This window comes from Capra hircus, chromosome 29, assembly GCF_001704415.2.
Source record: "Capra hircus breed San Clemente chromosome 29, ASM170441v1, whole genome shotgun sequence".
In the NCBI taxonomy this organism is placed as follows: domain Eukaryota; kingdom Metazoa; phylum Chordata; class Mammalia; order Artiodactyla; family Bovidae; genus Capra; species Capra hircus.
In genome coordinates, this window is record NC_030836.1 from 32,668,935 (window position 1) to 32,690,528 (window position 21,594).

Here is a 21,594-nt window from a genome sequence, read left to right on the forward strand (position 1 = left end):
GTCAGACCAGTGGTTCTCAGGCTTGCTGCACACTGGAATCAGATGCAGAATGTTGCAGAATATCCCACCTGGCATTCTCCCAGCAGGGTTGAGTCAGAACCTCTGTGTATAGGACTTGGTGTCTTTTAAAAATCTTTCCATGGTGAATAAGGCATTTCTTCTTGCTCAGTCACTAACTTGTGTCTAACTCTTTGTGACCCCATGGACTGCAGCAGGCCAGGTTCCTCTGTCCTCCATTGTCTCCTGGAGTTAGCTCAGATTCATGTCCATTGATTGAGTGACGTCATTTAACCATCTCATCCTCTGTTGCCCCTTTCTCCTCCTGCCTTCAATCTTTGCCAGCTTCCAATGAAAAGACTCAAGGAGGGTCTTTTCCAATGAGTCAGCTCTGCATCAGGTAACCAAAGTATTGGAGCTTCAGCTTCAGCATCAGTCTTTCCAATGACTCTCAAGAGTCTTCTCCAGCACCACAGTTTGAAAACATCAATTCTTCGGCACTCAGTGTTCTTTATGGTCCAGCTCTCACATCCATGCATGACTACTGGAAAAACCATAGCTTTAAAAAAAATATTAATTAATTTGTTTTAATTGGAGGCTAATTACCTTACAACAATGTGGTGGTTTTTGCCATACATTGACATGAATCAGCAACAGGTGTACATGTGGCATAGCTTTGACTATACAGACCTTTGTCAGCAAAGTGATGTCTCTGCTTTTTAATATACCTTCTAGGTTTGTCATAGCTAGGTTTGTCATTGTGGCTGTTGCAGAGTTCCCAGCAGTGAACTGAGTCATTTCCCCCTAAATACATGTGTTGGAGCCTCAGCCCTTGATGTGACTGCATTTGGAGTTAGGACCTTCAAAGAGGTAACCAGATGAAATGAGGTCATGCTGGGATCCAATTCCCACAGCGCTGGCATCTCTATAATAAGAGGAAGAGACCTCAGAAGGGTGTAGGCCCAGAGGAAAGGAGTCCACCTTTGAGTCAGGCTGAGAAGCCTCAGGAGCTACACAACCTGCCAGCACCTTCATCTTAGACTTACAGCCTCCATAAGTCCAGAAAAAAGTAATTTCTGTTGTTTAAGGCACATAGTCTGTGGTATTTTGTTATGGTAGGAAATTAAGACAGGTTTTGGTCCCTACTAGTAGGGTGCTGCTGTAGCAAGCACCTGAAGGTGAGGACGTGGCCTTGGGATGGGGAGAGACCCGGTGATGGGGAGGCCGGGCAAGGTTCCAGGCCCAGGTTAGAGAAAGCAAAGGTTGCTACAAAGAGGCTGTCAGAGGGGAGTGGGCACCGAATGGCATTCTGGTGACGTCTCAGAAGGAATGAGGAACTTGGTGATGGAAACTGGAGAAGCGATCCTTGTTATAAAGTGGCAAAGACCTTGGGCTGACTCATTTCCTAGCGTTTTGGTAGGAAGTCGACATTATAACAGATGAACTTAAATGCTTTTCTGAAAAAAGAGATTTCTAAGCGCAGTGTTGTGAATTAACGCTCTCCCCTTGGAAAGTTCCCCTTTATTTTCTAAAATGATGGTTGTGTCTTCCCTCCCTCTCTTTCCTCTCTTCCTTCCTCCTGTGTTGAATATCTTCTATTGATTTAGACATCCTATGAGGAAACTGGGTGTAGAAATTAAAGATGTAAATAAGTCCATTTGTACCACTTTTTTAGATTTCACCTAAGTGATATTATGATATTTGTCTTTGTCTGATTTATTTCACTCAGAGTCAAGGGTATAGAAAACAATTGTGTGGTTACCAGGGGGTAAGGCAGGGGGAGGGATACATTGGGAGGTAAGGATTGTCATACACACACTACTATGGATAAAATAACTGAAAAGGACCTATTGTATAGCACAGGGAACTCTGCTCAGTACCCTGTAATGACCTATATGGGAATTGAATCTAAAAAACTGTGGATATATGTACATGCATAACTGATTCACTTTGCTGTGTGCCTGAAATTAACACAACATGGTAAATCATCTATAATAAAAATTAAAAAAAGAGATGTCAACTTCAAACACTGAAAAAAAGGAAAAAAGAAATTCAAAGATGCAAGCACTTACGCTATCATAAGTGATATGTAAGTAGAGAGTGACTTGTTTAATGCGTTTTAGAATTTCTCCTGTGGACCCGCACTTTATCCCAATTACCTTTACTTGCCTTACTTATGCTGGTCCGAGTCAAGCCAAACCTATCGTTCTTGTTTGTCTGGCCATCTATCTGGTAGATAAGGAGCAGAAGTTGAAGATGGGACTCAGTGAAAACTATTTCCTCCAATTCCCCATCTAGTTTCAGGATTTGATTGGTGCATCGTGTGAAAGTGGCCAGAATATTTCCGTCTCCAGGGGAATCTTCCCAACCCAGGGATCAAACCCAGGTCTCCCGCATTGCAGCTGGACTGTTTACCAGCTGAGTCACAAGGGAAGCCCATGGGTGTAGCATGGTGGTTCCCAAACTCAGATGAGGCACCCTGGGGTGCTGCAGTGGAGGCATCCCAGTCCATTTGAAGTTTCTGAAGAAAATACTTGTATATCTATCAGATGTTGCAAAAACTCTTGGTTCAAGATAGCTCACCATTTCAATAGCATATTACGTCTGTTTTGGTGATTTCATATCTTTGCAAGGCTTGGTTTTTGGTGTTTATGTGATGTAAAAAAAAAGTATTGCATCCAAATCATTGTGGCATCAATGTGTGTGGTAATATGTGATTGCATTCAGTCTGATTCTGATCTGGTTCAAAGTTTGAGAAGTTGTCTGGTGCCCAGGGGTGCACGTGTGCCACTAGTAAGAATGAAATAACAATATTTTTCTTTTAATAATTTTTTTAAAGCTAAATTATTAGGAAATAACTTACCAATTGTCTGCTGTAGCTAGTTAACAAAAGAACTGTTGGGTTTTCCCCTTTGTTTTGTATTGTTTGTGTTGGTGTGGACCTTGTGAAAAAGACACTGGGACAATAACAGTGCTGTGGATTGAGAGATTGTGGACTCAGATGTGGTGGTGCACGCGACCTCTGCCCCTTCTGTGAGAAGCCAGACACCACGGAAGGTCCAGTTACCCTGAGACCGCTGTGGTCTGAGGAAGCCCAGCAGAGTATAAGCAGAGAAGCTGCCGAGGGTGAGATGCCCAGCAGACCTCCGGGGATCAGGTCCTCCATACCAAGGACAGGGTGAGGAGAGTTTGGGCTGATCCCACCCACTGCTAGCCAACTGAAGCCACGTGACAGGTTCACCCACTGCAGCTACACAGATGAATCCACACCCCTCAAGCCACGGGAGACAACAATATATGGTTTTAAGTTACTGTGTTCTGGAATAATATTTTATAAATGTTATTTTTGAGGGGAAGGTGCAGCAATTCCTATGTACCGTCTGCATGCACAGCCTCCCTCATTATCAACATCCTCCACCAGACGGTACGTTTGTCACGGCACCTGATAATCACTGGAAGTCTTGGTGCTGTACATTCTGTAAGTTTGGTCAAATATGTAACGGATAAATGTTTGGATAAGTGTGTGATAACATGGGTCGCTATTCTATCATTCTTCTTTATGGAATTTTTCTTACAGCCCTAAAAATTCTCTGTGACCCACATATTCACCCCCTTTCCCCCCCCAAACTCCTGGTACTCACCAATCTGCTAATCATTTTCTTTGTTTTAACTTTTCTAGAATGCCATACAGTGGGAATCACACAGTATGTAACCTCTTCAGACTGGCTTCTTGCACTTAGGAATATGCATTTAAGGTTCATCCTTGCCTTTCTGTGGCTTGATAGCTCATTGCTGAGTAAGAGTCCATTGTCTGGATGGACCCCAGTTTATTTCCTTATTCACCCACTGAAGGACATCTTTACTGCTTCCTAGTTTTGGCAGTTTTGAATAAAGCTCCTATAAATATCCATCGCCAAGTTTTCGTGTGGCTGTAATTTTCAGCTCCTGTGGGTAAATACCGAGAAGCCTGCTTGCTGGATCATATGGTCAGAGTGTTTTTTGGTCTCGTAAGAAACCTGCAAACTGTCTTCCAAGTGTTCCTACCACTTTGCATCCCCACCAGCAACATTCGAGAGTTCCTGCTGCTCCACATCCCCGTCAGCATTTGGTGTTGTCAGTGTTCTGGATTTTGGCCATTCTATTGATAAGAAGTGTGTAGAGGTTTCTCGTAGCTTTTTACTGCACTTCTCTGATACCATACCACGTGGGACATCTTTTCCTATGCTTATTTGTCATCTGTGCATCTTCTTTGGTGAGGTGTCTCTTAAGGTCTTTGGCTCTCTTTTTTAAAGGGGTGTTTGCTGTTTTCCTGTTAGTGTTTAAGAGTTCTCTGCACATTTCTGACATCAGAGGTGTCTTTTGCAAATGTTTTCTCCCTGTCTGTGATCGTTCATCTCATTCTCTTAACAGTGCACTTTGCTGAGCAGAGATGTTCCATTTTACTGATGTCCAGTTTACCAACTGTTTCTTTCATGAATCATGACTTTGCAATCATTTGTTTGCAAATAAACAATTTTTTTTTGTTTCTAAAAAGTCATCGCCATACCCAGAGTCATCTAGGTTTTCTCCTCCTTGTTATGTTCTAGGAGTTTTGTAGCTTTTAACCACACTGTCCTCTTGACTGCAGCTTTATAGTAAATCTTGAAGTCAGTGAGTTTATAAAGCATAAATTGATAACTGGAACAGAATTTGGTACCTAGAAGGGATAGGCTGCTGTAACCTAAGCTGAAAGAATGCGGCATTTGCTTTCAGACCAGTGATTGAGTGGAAGTTGGAATATCCACAAAAATTCTCTTAGGAAAACCTGGAGTGACTTCAAAGAGACTGTTGGTGAGAGCTCGAGAGACAGAGAAGGAAAAGTTGCTGGAGGTTAGAGAAAAAGGAGCACTTGTTTTATATACATGTTAAGTATATGGTAGACATTTTGATGGCACCGCCACCTGTGATAATGTGGAAGAGAGAAAGGGTACCCAGTGAACTCCCGGGTCTGGCCAGGGAGATTGCAGGCAGAAGGTGCCAACTGGCTTCTTCTAGCTGCCTGTTATAAAATATGAGTGGAGAGGAGCTAAAGAAAGAACCATTTAACTTCAAGCAGAATTTATAAGAAATGTAAATGAACCCTGGCTTACTGGGTTCAAAAACACAATTATTTCTCATCCTTAGTCTCTCCCAGCAAAAGCTTCTCAAACTAGAAATGCCCTCAGGGAGGAGATAAAATCTAGGGCATTATGAATAAATTATGATTTCAGAGTAAAAGTCTCAAAGCTATAAGACCTTTTGTTGAGACTTCATGAAGAGTTAAGGAGATGCCTACTAGAAAAGGCTTCTAAGAATATTAAATTTGTGTCTCTTAGATTTGCCAGAAAAGAATCTGAAGGGACTGCCTTGTAGACACGTTAAACCAGACCAAAGGCATCTAAGGACCTCAAGAGCCCTGTTCCATAGTATCTGGACTCAGAGACCAATGGAGGAAAGAGAAGAGGGACACCTCAGAGAGAAAAGGGGCAGTGGCTTTTCCATCAATGAATGGGTTATAGTTTGATATACAGGAAGACTACACATTTTTTAAAGGAAATATGTCAGCTGGGACTAACAGAAACAGACACAGTATAGAAAAACTGTTTGGACTGTTAATCTCCTATGAGCAGGAGGAAAACCAGGAGACTGTTCAGTGTAAAACAAGGGCCATTTCTCATGGAAAGAAAGTAAAATTCAGGAGAGGAACCACAAGCGCAAAGGAAGAATGAGAGCCATTTTCTGGGAGTAGAACTGGGGTCCAGCCAAGGAACTTGCCACCTTTGCCCCGCAGAATTTCAGAAGCCTGTGAAGCAGTGACTTCCACGCTCCACTTCCTTCTCCACTGCAAAGCTATAGGTGTGCTGTGGTTATCCCGTGTCTGTCTCCCTGCTACGTGTTGGGGCAGGGAAGTCGGCTGATAGTCTGTTTACTTTATAGGTGTCAGATCAAAAGATGTACTCTAGAGGTTGTTCCAAAGGAGGCTCGTTGCCCTGGAACCTAACTTAAAGGATAAGATCTTGGGTTTTGAGCTCTTCCTGGAATGGGGTCTGAATTTACTGGCCTTGGGAGGGGGCGAGTGTATTTTGTATGAAGGAGGGTCAGACACTGTTGGGCCCCCGAGTCTGGACTGTGACGGTTTGCAGCCAAGATGCTCATGGTCACCTCCTTCCTTTCCTGTGTGTGGTGCCCGCCTTGAGGCAGAGTCTGCATCCCTGCTCCCTAGAGCTTGTCCTGGCCTTAGTGACTTGCTTAACAGATGGGATGTACTTGACGTGACATCTTGGGACTCCTGAGGTTCAACCAGGAGAGGACCAGCTGGATCCCCCCAGACTGAGAGATCTGAGAAAGCAGAACCTCACAGCCCAGAAGTCACACCCACATGGCTGCAGAGCCTCCTGTGCGCACGATCCAGCCCCGTTCCCTCTTGCAGTGGAGAGGACCACACAAGGTGGTACTGGTGAGGTCACTCTGGAGGTGGGCCACCACAGACGTGTCGAGTGTACTGAGTAAGGACAGAGGAAGAGGAGGAGGCAGTGAGCCAGAGAGTCAGGAAACCAGGCTCTATCATGATGTGGTGAAATCGAGTGACAGTCCGCTCACAGGGAGGAAGTCAGCAGCAAGGGGGGGACAAGAGATGTGGCTCCCGTATCTTCTGTCTTCCTGCATGGCCGTTTCCTGAAGTCTCTGCTTCTCATGACTCACACTCAGTGGAGAGCATACACCTGGGGACTGGCCTCACCTGCACAGAATCAGTTCTCTCACCAGCATCCTGGCTCCATCACAGGGGTTCCAGAAGCTTGGAGAGGGACTTATGCATTCTGCCGGCCAGTGCAGGGCTTATGTGCAGCCCTGGGCTTGTCTGACCCCAGAGCCCCTGTTCCCATCATGCTACCACCTTGGTTCCAGTACTGAGGGACTCCCTAGTGGCCTAACCTCTGGCCCCTTCACCCCTCTGGGCTTCCTCGCATGCACTGGAATCCTCTGACTCCATGTTGAGATCATAGCCTCCTTGGTCATTTTTACCGCCTGCGATCACCTTATTGTGTTTCTCCCTCATTGGTTCCCATCTCCCTTCGTATCTTAGCCTTCTTCATCTGTCTTTCTGCCTGTTGTTATTTGTCTCTGTGAACAGGATTATTTGGGCTTCCCTGGTGGCTTAGATGGTCAAGAATCTGCCTACAATGTAGGAGATGTAGGTTGGATTCCCGGGTTGGGAAGCTCTAAGATCCCCTGGAGAAGGAAATGTCAACCCACTCCAGTATCGTTGCCTAGAGAATCCCATGGACAGAGGAGCCTGATTGTATGTTTATCCCTCATTGGCTCCTGTCTCCTTTCGTATCTTAGCCTCATACTTCTTCATGTATTTTTCCCCCTGTTGCTATCTGTCTCTGTTAACGGGGTTATTTATTCCCATAAAGCCTCCTGAGAGACAGGGACTGAGAGATGCTGCTGCAGAACCATGGGCCGCTTAAGACACTGGGCGGGAAACAGGGCTCAGAGACACCTCTTCATTGGCTCAGGGTAAAAGCTGGGCGACACAAAGGAGAGGTGAACTGGAAACTTTTCCCCATGAGGAGATAGAGCTTTGACGGGAAGAAGTTCAGTGGAGCAGGCAGTTAATACGAATTCCTACATTTGCAGTGCTGAGTTGAGAATGTAGACTTGTGGTGGACATGACTCGGATGCACAGTAGATCAAAGCCTGCCATCCCTTTTACAGAAACAAGGAAAGGGTGAGTGAGGTACAATTTGGACTGTCACTGGGACCCAGCACCCTGTGAGTCACGGCTCTGTGCCCAGGAGCTGTCTCTTCAGCTTGTTTCTTCTTTCTATACCACCCCACAGTCCTGACTCAACAAGTACACGCACGTCTAGAGTCACACATGGAGAGTGATTTCTGGTTAGTTTGTTTTCTTCTCTTTTCTTCCACTCGTCACTCTGCATGTCCACTGTCCAGCAGGACATGACCTCTTGCTGGAGAAAGGCAGTGCAGGGTGTGGCCTTCTGAGAGGCTAGTTGCTCCATGTTCGACGTGACATCTGGAGGGAATACAGGAGCTTTAGATGTGAGCCGTCAGGGCTTTGCTGGAGGTGTCAGCGCTTCATGGGTTTCTTTACAGCAGTATTAAAATATGTTGACATGTCATAAACTGTCCCACATGTTGGCTTAGGAGCTGCTGAACGGTAACGCAAGCCCGTGCTGAACACACGCCCGCCATCATGTGCCTGAGTCACCAGCCCCCTGGGGTGAAAGTCAGGCTGCTTCTTGTTCACTCTGTTCCCAGGGCTGTAAATGCTAGAGGGTGGTCCCTCTGGGTGGCTGCGGCTCCTGCTTAGCTGGAACGGGCATCAGGATGCCCTTTGAGAAACTGTGGGCGTGAGCTATCAAGCGCCCTCCATCCGTGGGGGTTTCAGGAGTCCTGCAGGTCCTTCAGATGCCGTGTTAACTCTTATGATGCAGGGCTTGGGCTGAGGGCTGAGGGCTGGACAGGTCTGTTTGGTCAGTGCCATGGTGACCTGCCCACTCAGGACAGCGCTGTCTGTCCCTTGCTGTGCTCCCCTGCCCCCAGGGGCTCCTCCGAGGATAGTGGCTGCATGGGGATCAGATGCCCAGGTCCTGCCCCCACTCGCCTGGCATTTTGACAGAAGTGGGAATTATGCCCTTTGCCACTCGAGGGCTGTTGAGATTTAAGCATGTGTTAACAGCCAGCTGGCTTTCCTCATGCTCTAAGTGGACGCGGGAAGTCGGATGGGAGGGGCCCCTGGGGAAAGCATTGATTTCCAATGTTCCCCTCTCCCTGATGGGAAAGGGAGTTCTCACCAGACAGGCCCGTGATCCTGGCGCTGCCCGTCCTTGCCCCCATCCCCACCTTCTCATTATACAGCCCCTTCAGGCTGAGATGCTTCACCACACAGCCCGCATAGTGACCAAGAGGGAGTGGGGGATGGACTTCCTGTCCCCTGGCCCCACCTGGGCCACAGGTGTGCGTGACAGTGAGAGAGACTCGAGGCCATGGGGGACCCCGCCCCCCATATCAGGGTGATCCACTGCATCTGGACCCTGGAAGGGCTTGGAGCCTTTAACCTGAATGTGTCCGGCTCCTGCGGGAATGTTGTCTCTGCTTAAGAGCACCTGACAAGCTGAGGGGGGTGGTGGCGCGTGGAGGGAGGGGTGTGCAGCCAGCACCAGCAGGCCAATGATTGCCGCTGTGCCAAGTGCTGGAGGCAAGGCCGCTGGATCATGCTGGCCATCTCCAGGCTCTGCCTTTGCCAAGAAAGGCCTGCTGCTGAGACTTTATTTTCCAGTGCCCAGCAACGGGTTGCATTTCTGTGCTTGTTGATGTATTGTTTCAGGAGGTGGAGCTGACTTATATTATTGTCTTAGTTGCAGGCATGCTGCCTTGAGAATCTGTGTTTACAGAGCCCGGGGTGTCCCTTCTTATATCACGGAGGCTGGGATACTCGGACATCCCATGGAGAGAGGGCAGTGTGGCCGCGGGAGGGGACCACGTGGTCCTCAGGTGTGCTCTCCCCTCCCCTCCCACCACTGTGGTCCTGGTTGGGGAGCAGCAGGCCAGCCGTGATCGGGGCGCTGATTTCCCTTCATCACAGAGGCCGCTGGAACTTGCACTTGTGTCTGTCCTGTCTGGCGTGGCTGCCCTGGTTTTATTCCAACTGTGCTGCCTGAAGAAGGGCCATTTTCGATGTCCAGCATCACAGATTCTCTTCCTTGTGGCAGATGAAATGGAGATTTTTCGCCTTTCTTCAGGGCACGGCGAGGGGAGGATTTGGTCCTCACAGATGTTTCCAGCTCCCTTAGGGGTACTGTCACATGAGCCCACCAAGGCACACGCGAGCAGGGGCCTCCTCTCCCAGGGGCCAGTGGTGCCCCGGACAGTGTGGCATACGCTGGTGCACCTGCGTGGTTCAAATGCTGGCTCCACTGGTAACTGGTGCTGTGCCTCGGTTTTCTCACCTGTGAAATGGGGCTGTAGTGACACAGAGCTCATAGTGTTTCTGTTGTGGAGATGGAGTGAGCTGCTGTGGATGAAGTTTCTGGGGCAGAGCACCTCACGGTACGTGTTGAAAGCTAGCTGTCACTACTTTATGGTATCCTCTTTCTCTGCTCCACATGCCCGGGCTTTAACACGGGAGCTGTTGGCATCTCAAAGCCAGGACGTGCTCTCTGCTGAATTCCCAGTACTTGGGAATATGTGCCTTCAGTCGCCTCTCCCTTGGGTCAGGGGTCCCCGCTTTGCGGAGCTGAGGCATCGTCTGGCTGGGCAGCCACCTCCACACTCAGTCCATCCCAATATCTGCTCCTTGCTGCCCCTGCCCCAAGAGGGGATGATGAGGAAGGGTAGGCTGAGGGGGTGGACATCTGTCCAGGCCCGCTGCCCTCTGATACAGTTTACATTTATATGCAGGTTTGTTTAAGAGGTGCTCTAGTCACACTGGTTTTACAAGCACATGCAAAATCTCTGTGGATGTTTTGGTACGTAAATCTAATTGATGTTTATAAACAAGCAATCCCCACTCACTGATGTAAACCTAAACTTCATCTCGTGGTATCCCCTTGCCCCTTCGCAGCACCGTCTTCAACCTGCTGTTTATTTCGCACTTGAAAGACACTATGAAATCAACAATGACCATAAAACACTCCAGAAGTGAGCCAGATGTAAAGCGGAGCCAATGAGTTTACGCCTGGAGAAGTTTGTGAGTTGAGACTTCCTTCGTGGAAGTTAATAACCTGCATGAATATGTGAGTGAGGCTTGGCTTCACACTGCAGGCTCATGTTTGCTGGCTAGCGGGATCAGAAGCTTTGCCCTGCTGTTGAGGGGAGGAGGTCCCAGGTGTGCTGGTGCTCCACATGGGGCCCTGGTCCAGAGGTGAGGAGGGGCCGACAGCCAGCCTGCCCTCCGCTCAGCAAACTGCCTCAGGCCCCCTCAGCCACAGGAAGCCACATCCACCCAGAAGGGGCACCTGTTCCCAGCTGGTGTTTTGTCCTAATTTGTGTCAATGCTAAAAATGGCCCTTAGCAAGTGTGGGTTCAAGTCCTGGAAAGTCAGCGGTGAATACCGAGAGCTCAGGAAAGTCAGTTTTCCGACAGGCCCAGCCTGGTCTGTGGCTTGTGCTGCAGTGATGTGGTGAGAAGTGAGATGGAATGCGCCCCACAAGATACACTGTAAACCCCCCTATCTGCCCCCAGGCCGACACCATCTCATACGTGAAAACAGGTATACATGATGAATCTGATCTAACTTACTTGGAGTCACTCTGGTCTTTGCTTGTATCCTGTGACCAATGTCTTATGAAAAAGGGCCGAGGGGGAGAGTGGCTGCAGGTGGGGGGTATGAGCTCACATACAGGGGCTTCCCCAGGGACCAACTGGTCTACTTGTGTTACTTTCAGGAGGGAAAGATGAATGCTAGTGAGAAACATAAACACAGAGTCTTTGAGTTTTTGGAAAATATGGCTGTTAAAGAATGCTGGACCTGCGTGGAGTGTGTGGTGTGAACTCGAGTGGCTAGAGGCACAGAAGTCTGCCTGGGAGGTGACTGGGGGGTGGCCAGATATCTGTGACTTGACATGGGCCAGCTGGCATCTGCACATCTGCTCTGTGGAAAAGGAGGACAAGGTCTACAGCCCTGGGACCCCAGTGGCAGTGGCAGTGATAACTGTTGGGTACACTTGGGCTCTGTGGGTGCTTGGGAGGCCTGGAAGGACACACAAGTGGGCCTGAGCTGCCCTGAGTAATTCCCTTAACTGCCCGGGCTGACCTGGTCATTCAGAACCTCTGACCCTCTACACAGTCACTCTTACTTCACATGCAGACGTGCACATGTGCTTTCATCTGAGTCTGTCGTGGTCCAAAGTTTTATTTAACAAATGTGGATCTACAAATGTGGAGAGAGTTGTGGTATTCTCAGAGTCAACGTCCATCACTAATAAGACAGTATCTCCGAGAGCAGGTGTCTCTGGGAGGGGGTGCGGAGGAAGGCTGGAGGGCAGGGGCTCAGTTCTTGGCTCGCCTGGAGAGAAGCTGCCCTGCTTTGTAAGCCCCAGCCAGGGCTCCTGATCACCTGGGGAGCTCCTGCCATGCACGCCCCTGACTGCCATGCTGGAAATGTCAGCCCCAGATGGTCTGGTGGCTACATTCTCTCTATAAACAGTTGAACACCTCTGCCAACTTCTGTATGGAATGGGAAAGATAATTTTTTAAAATGCTGATCAACAGAGCAAAATGTACTTGAGCTGGTGACAGATTTTTCCTCCTCCTCCCATCCACTTGCTGCCAAACAGCCTATGGTGATTCAAACTTGAGAAAGAAGCTAATGGCTTTACCAAGAGACAGTGCTTCAGTGGAAGGTGACACGTGGTGGCCAAAAGCAGGAGTAACACCCCCGGGTGGGGTGGGGGGGTCGGTCAGAGGCCTCCGCCGGCCCATTCCCCCAGCACTCAAGGCTCTGATGGGTCAGCTCGTGCTGGCCAGCCAGAGACGCTGATGTCCATCCTGGGTGGGCTCACTGCCTAGCAAGTCTGCTGAGATTCTCCCTATGTACCTTGCTGTGTCCTGTAGATCCCGCTCCAGGGACTGAAGATCCAGAGGTCCCTGTGACCTCATGTGAGATGCACTGAAACCCTGGGAGCTCAGGTAGGGGCCGGGGAACTGAAAACACCTTTGTTCTTCTTATTCCTGGTGCTTACCCTCCTCCAGGTTCCTGACCAGCCAGGAGGCCTGACCCGGCGATCCAGAGTGACCTGAAACACGCAGCCAGCTGGCGCCTGTGCTTGGGGAGATCAGAAGCCTGAGCTCTAAGTGGTGAATGACTCCAGGGCACCCCCTGGGATCCTGCCTGAAGTTGCCAGCTTCTGATGTGCTTGGCATCCACATCCCTGCCCCTGTCCTGAGACTGAAATAATGTCATCATCTACTGTTCCTAACCTGTGTGTGTTAGGGTCTCCAAGTTCAGTCCTGTCAAGGGGAGCTTAAGAGCCTCCAGTTCTGAGCCTGCTGTCTCATTTTAGTTTCAACTGAATCTGTTGGCAGGAGGACAGCAGAAACCTAGGAGAGATCACCCAGCTCGCCCTGGACACTTCTGTGCATGCAGGATGAAAATGGCGCCGTTTGGAAGTGTGAGCTGTGTTTGGGGATGAATGATGTAAACCTGTGGACTTAGTGTCTCCTGCCTGGACACGTTGCAAGTCTGGAGCTTGGGGCCGGAAGTGTCCATTGTGAATTGGAAGTGGGGGCTATGGTCTCTGAAGAGCTGGTCCTCACCCCATGCCCCCATTGGATGCTGCACGCCAGGCTTCTCCTGGTCAGCATGTCATGGACAGACCTCCACTCTCGAGGGCTGTTGGGGGTTGCGGCTGGGGACTCTTGTATTGAGGTCTCTGGCCTTCCCACCCTGGGGGCTCGTGTGGGAGGGCGGTCCTCTTGTGTCCCTGCAGGGGGTCTTCTAACTCTCACGTGGAGGGTCCTGGGGACTGAAGGCCCAACCCTGCTCTCCAGAGGGTGAGAGCTCCTCTCTTCATGCAGAGGTTCCTGGTTCCGCATTGCTCTCCAGCCATCTCCTCCTACCCCTCCTTCCTGCAGGGCTCAGGTGCCCTCTATCCAGTGTCCCGTGGCCACAGAAGATCACTGTTTGCTTGTTGACCCAGCATTGGCTGCAGTGATGGGCAGGATATAGGTGGACCTGGCACCTCAGGGACTGGGTTACCAGGAGAGCTGGGTTTCTGTTGCAGCCCCACTGGAACGTGCAGGAGCAGAGAGTGCTGACGTTGCATTAATGTTCTGAGGGCACGGAGTGAGAAATGACAACCTGAGCTCACGGAGACCTCCAGTCCCAAGACCGCCTTCGTAACCATCTATCTTTACATGCTGGCTCTTCATTTAAACTCTGCTAATTAGCATTTATTTACATGTTCCTTCCCTAAGAATTCCTTATGGCTGTAACACACACACACACACACACACACACACACACTCGCGCGTGCGCGCATATTTACCAGTATATTCAGTTTTAAAAACTCAATTGCAGACTCTCTAGCAATGCTTTTTTATCTTCTTACTGAAGATATGTCTAGAAAATTTATTCAAAGCACATATATTAAAAGCAGGTAGTATCTTTGCCTTTAAGAAACATTTAAAAAAAGAGAGAGAAACATTTAACCACCCAGAAATAATTCCACTTCTAGGTTTCTAGGTATATTCTCAAGAGAAATAAAAACATATGTCCCCCCAGAAAAGCTTAGACAAGAATATTCATGGCAATGTTATTCATTACAACCAAGAAGTGGAAGCAGTCCAAATGTCCATAACTGATGAATGGATGGAAAAAATGCCATATATCCATGCAATGGAATATTATTTGGTCACAAAATGAGTGAAGTATGGATACATTCTTTTAGATACATGAGCTTCAAAACCATTATACTGAGTGAAAGAAGCCAGACACAAAAGACTGTATAAGGTTTGATTCCATTTATATAAACTCTTCAGGATCTGAAAGTCTATGGATGTGTGTAGCTGCATATATGATTGCCCAGGGCTGGGAAGGGGCAGGCGGGGGGGGTCCACAGAAGTGCCCTCTAATGGGTGCAGATTTTCTTCCTGGGATGGTGCAGACACCTTCCCACTGATTGTCCTGATGGTTGCACCACTCTGGGAATAGACTGAAAGCTATGGTGTTTATGGGGTAACTATATGGGATGTACATTACATTGCAGTTATATTAAAAATGGAATATTCAAACAGAAGTCAGCTCAAACTTATTCTGCCTAAAATCCAAAATAAATTCTGCATATTTTTTTTTCTCCCAGAAGTGCCACCGCCCCCTCAACCCTGCCACAAGGACTCTTGTCTCCCCAGGGAGACCTAGTCCAGCAAGGTGGTCAAAGGGAAGGTCTTCCTGCTCAGCATCCCCTTTAGAGCAAAGTGCAGGTGCCAAGAGTAGCCAGAATTGAATTGGAGTGAATCTCTCTGCTGACCTTTACCACTTCTTATATAACGAGTTGAGAGATTTGTATCTCTATGTTTTACTGGACAGAAATAGCATTAATGCTGCAGTACTCTATCCACTTGGCTGCAGACACTTTCTTTGATGAGTCGGAAGAGAGATGGAGACAGCATATTTGGGAGATGAGGAGGAGGAATGGCTGTTGCCAGGAACCTGGGGCTCGTCTCTGACACCCCTTCTTGCCTACCCCCTGGATCCTAACCAATCTCCAAGCACTGCGATCTGCCATGTGAACCTGTATTTCTCTCCACCTCCCCTGGGTCACTCAAGTCTAGGCCACATCCTCCTCCTCCATCAGAAACATCCTCATCATCACTCCCTTACCACCAAGTTACCATAACAACCTCCTGAACTGGTCCTCCTGTATCACACCCAGCTTCAGGTTCCATCTCACCTGCCACCTCCTACAAATCTATATTTCAAACTGTGATCAAAGAGAACATTTAGCCATGCAAAACTGACCTTGAAATCCTTTCCAAAACGTGCCCCTCCCACGTTCTTCTGGATAAAGCCCACAGTCCCCTCCTGGTTAAGAAGACCCCACGTACCCCTGCAGCTCAATCTTCCCTGGATGCCCAGACCAGCCTACCAAGCTCCTTCCCAGCTCTGGACTCACCTGGGTGCTGCTCCTTCTGCCCCACCTTTCCCCGTGCCTCTCCTTGTCCCTCAGATTCAGTGGAGTGTCACCTTCTCAACAAAGCCCCTCCTCTCCCTCCTGATCTCATTACGTGTCTTCCTCTCCGTGTGTCCCCTCTGCGCCTTTGGGGCCCTCACTGCGACGAGAATGAATTATTTGTATAATTATGTGTATAATGTCTGTCTCTGTAACTACGCTACATGTCCCTGGAGAAGAGGCACGTGTCAGATCAGCCCCAGTGCCTGACCCACATCTGGACAAATAGCTTAAACCCCATCATTAGAAAAATGAAGGCAAAGCAGCCGTTGGGAGGAAGGGAGGGAGGGTGAGTGGGAAAGTCGGCAGAGGCTGCATCAACAGCGCTTCCTGGCCACTGGAGCTTGCGGAGCCAGTTTCTGACTGTGGGAAGCCAGGGGGCCAGAGCAGACAGAGCCTGAAATGCTGGTGTGAGTGGAGGTGCTGGGCCAGAGGGGCTGGTCTGGCAGCGTCCAGGCAAGTGGAAAGGGAGCCGTGAGGGCGGCAGGCAGGAGAGTGGACGGGCTCAGCTGGACCGTCCCTGGTAGGACAGCCTCTGAATCTAATGAGATGTGAGGAGGTCTTCTTGATTTCAGGAGGAGCGCCACATGGGTCTCTTCTCCTCCTCCTCTGAGAGCCACCATCTGTCCTCCTCCAGACGTCTGCTCCAGGGCCATCGCTGGTGGCAGTGGCTGGCGTTCTCAGGATCATGGATTTATTTTGTGGCCACCTGCCATGGCAGCAGAGTCAGGCCTTTTGTCCCACGTGGGGTCACTTTCTAGGCTGCCTGCCTCCAGCCCCGTGGGCACGTGCTGCCCTGCTCTTCTGCATCCTCCACAGGAGAAGCCTGGGGTCTGGCCGAGAGGCAGTCATGTTAATGGCTGGAGTCAGACACCTATTCACTTCAGTCCCAGCCTGGCCACTCTTGCTGTGCCCTGGGCACCTGGAACCCACCAGGCCTTAGAGACTTGTCTGCTAATTGGGCAAATAATAGTACCTACTCCGTGTGGTTATCAGAAGAATACATGAAGTGTTCCATGTGAAGCCCTTAGTACTTGGAGAAAATTCACTAAATATTAGATATTCTATGAGACATTTGTCCCAGTGCCTCACTACCCTTCATGCGGAGGCCTTTGTTATTACTTATTTATGACCCTGACATCCTGACAGCTCTATCCGTGCTAGTTTTCTCTGAGGTCCTCCAGGTGAGTGTGGGGAACAGATGGCTGTCACCCCCTAACAGTGCCTCTGGGGGCATGTGTTCAGGAGGTTGCAGACTCAGAGTTTGTCACCTTGCAGACCTTTATGCCTCAGTTTGCTTCGCCTGCTTTACCTGCTCTGCCTGGTTCCCTGCAGATGTAGAGAGGGCCACATGTCTGCCTGGACTTGAATGAAGACTCTCAGTCTGGCTACTCAGTAGAGCTGGATTGGTGGGCAAACCACTCAATTTCTCCAGATCCCACTTTCTTCTTTTATAATAACAACCTCTGATCACCAGCCATTTCCTCTCTGGGTTATTGAGAGGATTAAGCAAAGTTGATGTATATAAAGGCCTGGGACAGAACCTGAATCATAGCAGTTACGTTATGCAAGACACAGCCTCCTAGGGAGTCTCCCACCAGCCATCCCAAACTGTTCCAGATTTTTTAAGACTCACCAGGCTATTTCACATCTTCATCCGTTTCCTTTGTGTTATTTCTTCCTGGGTTGGCTTTTAACAGAATTCCACAGGTTAATTTAATGTCACCCCACTCCAGTACTCTTGCCTGGAAAATCCCATGGACAGAGGAGCCTGGTAGGCTGCAGTCCATGGGGTTGCTAAGAGTCAGACACGACTGAGCGACTTCACTTTCACTTTTCACTTTCATGCATTGGAGAAGGAAATGGCAACCCACTCCAGTGTTCTTGCCTGGAGAATCCCAGGGACGGGGGAGCCTGGTGGGCTGCCACCTATGGGGTCACACAGAGTCAGACACGACTGAAGTGACTTAGCAGTAGCAGTAGCAGTAGCACTATCCTTTAAAGCAGGCTTCCCTGATGGCTCAGAGGGTAAAGCATCTGCCTGCAATGTGGGAGACCTGGGTTTGATCCCTGGGTCAGGAATATTCCCTGGAAAAGGAAATTGCAACCCACTCCAGTACTCTTGCCTGGAAAATTCCACTGATGAGGGAGCCTGGTAGGCTACAAGTCTGTGAGATCGCAGAGTCACACACTGAGCAACTTCAATATCTTTCAAAACTTATTTCTCAGTGAGAAGAGAAGCCTTAAGCTGCGAGGAAATATTTGTGATTTGTATATCTGGTAAAGAACTTGTACCCAGATTATGTATAGGGCTGTCAGAACTAGAAAATAAGATAAATAATAGAAAATAGACCTAAGATTTGAAAGGACAGCTCACCACAGATGGCAAACAACACATGAAAAGATGTTCAGTGCTGTTAGTCAGCAGGTCACACAAATTAAACCACTAGACTCCTCCACACATCTCAGGTTAACAAGCCCGACCACATCAAGTGTTGACAAAGACGTGGAGCCACTGGAATGCTCCTCCATGACTCCTGGAAACATAACATGGTAACCACTTGAAAAAATAGCTTGGCATTTTCTTAAAATAACTAAAAAAATGCATGTTATTACCATATGAACCAGCCAGTCTGCTCCCAAGAGGAATGAAAGCATATATTCTTGCAGAGACTCATGTGAGTGTTCTCAGCGCTTTGTTTGTGGCCAAAAATGGCAGTGTCAGGTGTCCCTCTTCAGGTGAATGAAGATACACACTCTGAGTTGAGTCAGATGTTTGGATGCTGCTCAAGATAAGTGGGGATGGATGGTTTGTACACAGGACAGTGTGGAAATCTCAAAATAACCGTGCTGATGGATGGAGGCAGATGAAAAGAATACATACCATGGAACTCCATTTGTATAAAATTCCAGGAAGTTCCAAGTGCTATATAGTAACAGAAATCAGATCATGGCTTTTCTGGAGAGGGTATATGGAGGGTGAGGAAGAGATGGTGATTAAGAGATGGTGGGGAGACTTCAAGTTAGTGAGTATGTTCATTATTCTGACCGTGGGAATGGTTCTGTGAGCCTGCGACACCTGTGACAAAATGCTTGAAGTTGTACACTTTAAGTATGTTCTGTTTATTTTATATCTCAAATACATCTTAAAAAAGCCATTACAATTGTTTATAAGTAAAAAATAACAGTAAAAGGTAAAAGGAAAACTTCATTCTAGTGTCCTGGCTTTGAGGCTATTCCCCTGGGCACCCCAGGCCCCCTAAAGTGTGTTGGCTCCCTGCTCTGTGCAGATGTGTGCCACAGCACCTCCTGTATCAGCCTGAATTCCTGAGGTCTGCCTGTCTCAGCCACTGGATCATGAGCAGCTTTAGGACAGAGGTTGTTGGGGGCCCCAAGGTCTGTGTTGAACAACTCAATGCAGGTTCTCCTGCCTGAATGTTGAATCCAAATGATCGTTCGTCTTCTTTGAAACTATAACCTAAGATTTTTTTTCTTTTTTCAAATATGCAAGCCATATCCTTTAAGCAAAATCTACTTCCTCCATGAAACTGTATCAAAGTGAAAATGTGAAGCACGTATATGTATTCAAGAGCAATGGAGCTCTGGGTCTCTGGAGAACAATAAATCCACTTTGGAAAAGACGTGGGTATGGCTGAGGAGGGGATGTTTCTTGCTGGACATTTCATTCAAGATACTTTACTCCCTGACACCCCAGCATCAGGGCTGGTTCCTTGAAGCTCTGCAGAGATCTCCAGGGCTGCCTTGGGAGTAGGCTTCTCACCAAGCTTTCCACCTGGCCAGAGTGGGACGAACAGTTCTTGCAAATCTTATGTACAACTTGCCGCATGTGATGCCTGAGGATGTGGGACTAGTCAAGATGCTGTCTTTTCCTTCCAGGACTGAGGTCCAGGGGTTTTTCCCACTGTGTCACACCGTGTGCACATCACTGTGTCTCCTGGTGGATGCCGCTCACACTGGGGCTGTGGAATGGCTGAGTTGCACAGGGGCTCATACTTGGTGCCAGGAGACGGCCCAGAGGAAGATGACCCAGTGTGTGCTTTTCCTAAGAAGTGATGAGCACTTGCCCTGAGCACTGCTAGGGCCCTGCATGGTTTCTGCAGGAAACCAGTGGAATGAGGGCGGCAGGTGGATGTCCCTGGGACAGAGTGCTTTGCAGTGTGCACACACCTTCCTCCTCTGTGCACGCTCACTGGGTGGAACCTCCTTTCTGGAATCGTCAGGTGATGTAGTTGTTTCCCCAGGTCCTAATAAAGATGCCAAATGGTCAGGTGGACAGCTTTGAGGCTCATCAAGGTAGTGAGGAGACCAGGAATGAAGCTGGTGGGGCAGAGGGGCCCTTGGGGACAGCGTGGGGGCATCAGGCTGGTAGAAGCAGGAACAGTGGGCCTTCAGCCCCTGGAGAAGCACTTAACTTTTGGGGAGAAGCCGGGGCTTGGGGAGCAGATTGGCCTGAGTGCTCACGGCCGCCCAGCTGCACATGAGCTGTGTGTCCACAGGCAAGCTGCTCACCCATGGCTTCTTTATCGTATAATAGAGACGCTATCTACCCTCACACACCATTGACATTTAATCAGATGACACTGAACACACTGGGATGGGAGCTGGCACATCAAAGACCCCACGTAGGTGGTATTTTCCTCCCTCCTCCTGTCTTTTTCCTGTTCAGCCTCCCTGAGCTCCCCAACTTCCTTTGCTCTGGCAGAAAGCCACCCTCACTCTGTCGTGCACAGCAGAGTGAGGACTGGGAAGGGGCAGCCCCTCCATCCTCTTTGCCCCATCACAGGGGCAACGTCTCTTCCCTGGATGAATCTGGGTTCTGCATGCTGAGGAGCAAGAAAGCCTATTTCCATCACATTCTAATTGAAGAGCTAGACGTGGGGTGTCCCCTGCCCCCTAGGTCAGCCTCTGAGAGCCCTTTCACTCATTCTTAATGAAGGTACACAGCCACCCTGGCCCAGCTTTAACTTCTTGCTACCAGGAATGTCCATGTCAGTGGTGGACAGGACACTTAGCATATTGGAAAATCCCATTGTGAAGCTTTGAATGATGCCATTTTTATCAGACTTTCACCTGGTGTCAGGTTCTGTGCAAGATGCAGAGAAAACACAGAGAAATAATACCTGGTTCCTGTCTAGAGGGAGGTAGGCTTCATGGGGGAGACTGGCTAGGGTATGGTGGGATAGAATGAGAAGGGAGACCCCAGCTTAGCCAGAGGCCTGAGTTGTCAGGGAGCCAGAGGAGGTGGCCCTCAAACTTAGGCTGAGGGATACATAGGAGCCAGTCTGGGCAGAGAAAGTGTAACTTTGATGAAATTTAATAGTGATGTGAGTGATCTTGGGTGAGTCATTTCATAATCACATTCAGTGACCCAGTTCGGGGTTGCCATAGCCTCTGTACCCTTTTTGGGGCTCATAATACTTCATGGTTCTGTGCTTGATCTGGGGAGTCACTCACTCTGCTCCCCACTGGAATATCCCCTGAGATGGACTAAGACTCTGACCATGTGCCCCCTCTTCCCACTCTCAGGGGAGGAGGCGGTGCATGAATCCTGGGGGACTTGAACCTCGGGGACTCAGGGAACTTGTTCTCTACCAGATGCCAGACCTCATTACCTTCAGGACTGACCCCTTACACAGGGAGGTCTCCTGTCCAGTGGTCCACGAGTTTTCTGACTCAGCTATAGGACAGTAAAGCCAGGGACAAGGCAGCCAGTCTCTGAAGAGTGGTTGGGAAAATGGGGGACCAGGAACTTGGGGAGAAAATAAGAGGAATCCTGAGTGGACCCCTCCCAGGAAGCCCGCTCCAAGCCTTCCTGAAAAGGTAGTGAACAGCTTTTCTTCTAGAAATGAGGGCCTATGTTGTA